Source organism: Leptonychotes weddellii, chromosome 11, assembly GCF_054177405.1.
Source record: "Leptonychotes weddellii isolate Sample4059 chromosome 11, ASM5417740v2, whole genome shotgun sequence".
Lineage (NCBI taxonomy): Eukaryota > Metazoa > Chordata > Mammalia > Carnivora > Phocidae > Leptonychotes > Leptonychotes weddellii.
In genome coordinates, this window is record NC_138379.1 from 14,729,496 (window position 1) to 14,735,507 (window position 6,012).

The 6,012-nt window shown below is 59.3% G+C and overlaps 1 long non-coding RNA gene across 1 annotated transcript; it reads right to left on the minus strand.

Annotated features, from left to right (window-relative positions):
• Positions 1 to 1,117: 1,117 nt before the first annotated feature.
• On the minus strand, positions 1,118 to 3,881 carry LOC145716144 (uncharacterized). The gene is made up of 2 exons (XR_014138584.1): positions 3,674 to 3,881; positions 1,118 to 3,231 (listed from the first exon to the last, which is right to left on the minus strand). It is a non-coding gene; the product is annotated as an uncharacterized LOC145716144 (long non-coding RNA).
• Between the last annotated feature and the right edge of the window lie 2,131 nt (positions 3,882 to 6,012).

Genomic DNA, 6,012 nt, shown 5'->3' on the forward strand with positions numbered 1-6,012 from the left:
TGCCTGAAGACCCTCCCACGTCCTAGCCTCTTTCCTCTGTACCCCTCCCACGCCCACAGACACACCAGCTGCAGCTCCTGGGCCACCAGAAGGCTCCTTTGCAGCTAGATTCTGATTGATCAGGACAGTTGGGTGGGGCCAGCTGCCAGCGTGGAGGAGGCAGCCTCCACAGCTGCCAGCAGCTGGGCTCTGAGAAACTGGGGAGGCCTACAGCTAAGTCCTTACCTCAGGGATTGCCCTCCTTCCAGTCCCAACTGTCCCTGAATTCCCCGTTTGCAAACAGGTCAACCAGGAGGAGCAGGGCACCATGCCCAGTGCCTGGTGAGGACAGATGGCCGCGGTCCAGCAGCGAAGCAGAGGGGTGGGGCAGGCGGGGCCCAAGGATGGTGGTGACTTATCCGCTAGTCACAGGGGGAGCAGGATGGAGCCTGTGGTTCTCCCTCCACCCCCAGCACACGCCCCCTCTTCCTGGGCCTGCTGCACCTACAGCCTTACCCAGGCCAGCTCTTGGAGTCAGGGAACATTTTCCGACACCCCACTACCCCTTCTCCTCTGGGCCCTCCAGCCCCCTACCTGCCATCCACAGATTCCAGTGGAAATTTTGAAATCCCTTTATAAAAAGCCACTGCTGGGGCGCCTGGGTGGCTCAGTTGGTTAAGCGACTGCCTTCGGCTCAGGTCATGATGCTGGAGTCCCGGGATCGAGTCCCGCATCGGGCTCCCTGCTCAGCGGGGAGTCTGCTTCTCCCTCTGACCCTCCCCCTTCTCATGCTCTATCTCATTCTCTCTCTCAAATAAATAAATAAAATCTTTAAAAAAATAAAAAAAATAAATTAATTAAAAAAAAAAAAAGCCACCGCTGTGGTGACGGAGAAAGCAGAGGTCCTGCGTGAATTCAGCCACACCCAGAGCAGACTCCTGTCCAGGCCACTTAGCGGTTAGGTGGCCTCAGGGTGGCCACTGCGCTTCTCTGGAAGCTCAGCTTTCCCATCGATGAAGTGGGGGGTGATCCCGATGACCACGGCATCACCGGCCCAGTTACCTGTGCTGAGTGAGGGCCAGACACACGACAGGGGCCCCGGGAATGTCACGAAAGAAAGAACATTATGGAAACGGGCTCATAACAGGCGCTCAATAAATATTTGCTGATTAAATAGGAGGTTGAGTGAAAAAAGAGACAAATGATCCCCACATCTGTGCTTTTGTCTTTCTTTCTAAAAGCACACTGGAATTCGAGCCACTGACTGGGGGTGAGACAAAAGCAGGGCGGGATGCGGCATAATTCTTGGGGAACGGAAGGCTGAGAACATTCTCAGTGACGTCAGCCCCTGTGTGCAGAATACATTACACCCTCTCAGTGCTGCTGGTTTGCTCTGACATTGAGGCTCGTCTGCAAAGGTGACTCAGGGCTGAGCCCATGAAGACGGACTCAGGTTTTGATCTTGTCTCTGTCTCTGACTATTCAGGAGGCCGTAGATGAGGGTCTTCTCTGACCCTCTGTTTTCTTGTCTGTACAGTGAGGATGCCAAGTACCAACTCTCAGAGCCGCTGGGAGGATTAAATGAGGTGATCTCTGCCGAGAGCCGGGAACTGGGCCTGGCAGGCCGTAGGCCCTCTGCCGATGATAGCTGTCCTCATCATTCTCTAAGGCCGGCACTGTATCAGCTAGCTCTTGCCGTGTAATAATGTAGCCCCAAATGTAGGGGCCCCAAAACAACCACCATCTATTTAGCTCCTGATTCTGCGTGTCGAAAATGTAGGTTGGGTGCAGCAGGGTGGTCCACGGGTCCTTCTCTCGCATCTGTGGCTGGCCGTAGGTGAGCTGGGTGGCTCTGTCCCAGGGCAGGCTGGCTGCTGGCTGGGGTCACGAGGTGACAGGGCCACTTGCCTCTCTTCCTCCAGCAGGCTCATCTGGGCTTCCTCACGGGCAGTGGCAGAATTTTGAGAAAGAGAGAGTGGAAGCATACAACACCTCTTGAGGCTTGGGCTCAGAATTGGCCCACTGTCCCCTCCCCACATCCTATTGGCCACGGCAGGCCACAAGGCCAGCCACGATTCAGGGCAGAGCTGGCTGCAGGGCCACATTGCTGAGGGCATCAACACAAGAAGGGGAATAGAGCGACCATTTCTGCCAACAACCGACCAAGCGACCACAGGGGACACCCGGGCCAGGGACCAGGTCTCTTGATGCCCAGGGCAGTGATTCCACCTCAGCTGCCCTCTCTGCCCTGTGACACCAGCAGCAAAGCCTGTCGCTCTCCCGATGGCTTCACCGCTCCATTTTCCACACTTAAGCGGAGGCTGGTTGCCACCCGCAAACTCTCTTAGCCTCAGGAGATCGAGAGCAGAGTCCAAACAGGGCCGGCCACACACACATGCCATGCATGGAGTCATGGGGACCTCATGACCGAGCCCCCTCAGTCCTCAGCGGAAGAAAGCCGACCCAACACACCCAGACACCCCTCCCCACAGGGCAGCCCCAGCGGCCCACTCAGTAAATCTTTAACTATCCCGACGAGGCGGTCCTTAGACCATCACCAGCCCCAGACAGTTTTCCTCGGCCGCCTGGGAAAGGGTTTTCTGCCCACATGGAATCCACGAGAGGCCGTGACATTTACATCCACATTTTGACTGGACCCTAGGCCGGCCAGCCTCCTGGTGGAGTGGCAGCCCGTGCGGTACCCTAGGCAGTGAGAGTGACAACATCCAGTCTGGGGACAGGCTTCTTCCGTCATGTCCTGTGCTTTGACTGGTGGGTAGAGATGGAGTCTTGAGGGCCTTCCAGTTTAAGTTTGTGTGTCTTGCCCGTGCCCCCCCTCTAGACTGCCAGCTCCGTGACACGAGGGACTTCGCTCACCTGGCTGAGCCTGGATTCCCTCCACGGAGCCTGGCATTCAGTGGGTGCCCAATAGTTACTGCACGGACTGATGGATGAAATGTCAGATGTCATTGAGTCGAGCCTCTTCGAAAAGGGCCCACCTCTTCAGCTCCGTGGAGAAGGCAGGGGACGCAGAGCCCGGGGCCAATCCCAGCGTCTGCCCTGTGTGGTCGTCAGGAACGGTCGTTCTGGTTGTACACTGCCAACTCCAGGGGAGCCGCTTATTCAGACGACAGTGTGAACAGCTCCTCCTCAATTGGTGCAGAGGGGCAGCCTGCGGCACACAAAGTAGCTCTTCCAAGCCTTGGCTTCCACAACCCACAGGGGGCGGGGGTGGCAATCGCATCTCCTCTGCTGGGGGGAGGGGTAAAAGTTAGCACTGTATACGTGATGGCTGCTGAGAGGACGTGATGTTGCTGACTGGGAAGGAGACAGGGTCCAGGGAGAGGCACCGGCCCCGTGCCTGCTGGCTTCCCACTCTCTCTCCTCGGGAGGCCCTGCGCAAGGCACGCCTCACCCTGCAGAGCTGGCCCTCCTCTTACTCCCGGCTCCTCCTCTGGCTGGGGTCCCGTTCACAGCATCCTTCTCACTCCGGCACTCCCTCCCTCCTCATTATGGGCTCCCTCGGGCTTGGAGCCGGGGCCCCTCTGGGGAAGGGGCTCTCTCCTCCCATCCCACCAAACACAGGATGCCTCCCGGCCCCAAGGCCCAGAGTCCTCCGTAAACCAGCACCAAGAGGATTGGCTACTGGGAACATGGGGTCGCTGTCACCCTGGAAACCCCAAGCTGGACTCACCAGGTGTGTGATGCAGGGGCAGAGGCTAGACCTCTTCACTTCTGTCAGCTGCCACCAGAACCCTCCGACCCTGACCAGTCCTCCAAGAGGTCGCTGGGGCCTCTCTAGACCCCACCTTCCATCCTCCCCTCCCCCGCAGCCCCTCTGCGCTTTCCGCCGTTTCTGCCGAGCTCCACACCCCCCGCATCCTGCAGGAAGCCCACTCTTGTTCCCAGAGGACCTACTTGAGGCATCTGAGGTGACATGGGGGGGTGGGGAGGGACTTGCTTCTGGGACTGACATCGTCCCAGCCCAGAAGGCAGGTGCGGGGGGGAGGGGCGGTGGAAATGACTTCAGAGGGGGCAGCTGCGGGTGGGGGTGGGTACTCACAGCTCAGATGGCCTCAGCCGGCCCCTCCGAGGCTCCACCCCACGGGGCAGGGGCCCCCCCACGCAGATTGCTTCCTGCCCCAGTCCCCAGCCTCTTGGACCAATCCGCAGTCCCTGCCTTGGAGGCACCGAAGTTCTCCACTTGCCTGTTCCTGTCCAGGGAGGGCCACCTCCAGGAGATGCCCCTGAAGCCCTCCCCGGTCACGGGAAGAGGCTGCCCCGGGAAGCAGCTCACTGTGTCCGTTACCTCATGCGATTCCCGCGGTAACACAGTAAGCCCGGGAGGTTGGAATGACGGCCTATGTCACGGAGGAGTCCCAGAGGCTGCTTGTCCCAGTGCAGGAGCTGCGTGGCTTGTTTCCGCAGGGAGGGGGGCTGCCCGGGGCTGCTGATTCCTGCGGAGCGTGACTGGAGGGGAAGGGGGCCGAGTGTGAGTGCTTCCGCGCCCTTTCCTGTTTGTCCACTCGCTGGTCATTATTCTCCTTCCTTCCTTCCGCAGGATGCCAGAGGCTCTGGATGGGCCCCAGGGGTCCCAGAGCCAGTCGGCGTGGACCGAGCTGTGATGGTGACAGCATGTGTGCGCACGTCCGGGCGTGTAGGTGTGTTCGGGGGAGTGTGCCAGACCCCTTGTGTTCACCAGAATACAGGTGCCATACGGGCAGGGACCTGCTTTTCTTCGCTGCTGTGTTCTCAGGAGCCTAGAACGGTGCCTGGCACAGAGGAGGTGCCCATTTAAGCATTCATGGAATGAATGAAGGGAAGAACAAATGAATGAACAAACAGTGAGCAACTGAAGCTTAGCCCACAGGTTCCAGAAACTCCGGAGAGCAGCCAGATGGCTGCCCGGAAGCAGTGTGGCAAGTCGGGTCTCTGTCCCTCTGCAGGGAGAAGGAAGTGGCGGCAGCCCTGGCCTGGGAGAGGCCCTGGGGGCTGGACACTCCAGTGTGTGACATCAGTCGCCTTCAGCACGCGGCTCCTCAGTCTGGGAAACTTGCTCACTTGGAAGACCCCAGGGAGGGGGCTGGAGGAGGCTCTGCTAGGAAACAGGCAGGATGGGGGTCTGCCAGGGCAGCTCTGGAACATTCCAGGCTGGCAGGCATTTGACCTTTCCTGCCTGCCCAACACTGGCCACAGCTTAGTCTGAGGAGAAGATCCGGGTTCCCTCACAGCTAGGAATGGACTGAGCCCTCAAGGGGTGGCAGGGCCTGCGTGTGCATGTGCATGTGTGTGTGCGTGTGCGTGTGCATGTGAGCTGACATTCGGGGGGACTTGCCTATGCAGCCATAGCAGTTATGAAAATATTGGAATATTTCTCTGCTCCCCACGCCACCCCCTAAGCTCCCCCGCACCTCCTGCCAATCCACACAGAAGGACCTTATTCCCGTTCTAATCTGGCTTCCATGCCCCTAATCAGTGTCTGTGCCAGACAGCCCCCTTCCTGGACACTGCCCTTGACCCCCCAAAGGACCCAGAGAGCAAGCTGGTTCCCCTCTATGCTTCCCCCTGGTCCCCGGGAGCCGTGGGTGGGCTCTACCCAGGGGCACCCTTGCACCCTCCTGCCCTCTGTCTCAGCAACCAGGCCATCATGGGGCCCCTGTGGCAGTCATCTGAGCTGCATGTCCCTTGGCCGGGACCTTCATGGCAGAGATGACAGCCTGCGGGTGCCCCCCACCCCCACAGAAGGCCTCACAGCCCCTCAGCTGGTCCAGCCGCCTATGGAGGGAGGCAAGAAGGCTGGAAGCCCCAGGTGGGCTTGGGATGGATGACTGGCTAGAGGGGCCAACTCGGGATTTGGAGAAGCCGGACTCTGTTCCCTCCCTACGGAATCTCAGAAGCCTGGGGGGGAAGGAGGGCAGAGGAAATTGGTTCCTCCCCAGGAGGTAGGAGTGAGGGGCCCAGCAGGCTCAGTGCTCAAAATGACCAGATGTCACAGAAGTTAGGCCCGCGGTCTGACAACACAGTCCAACCTGG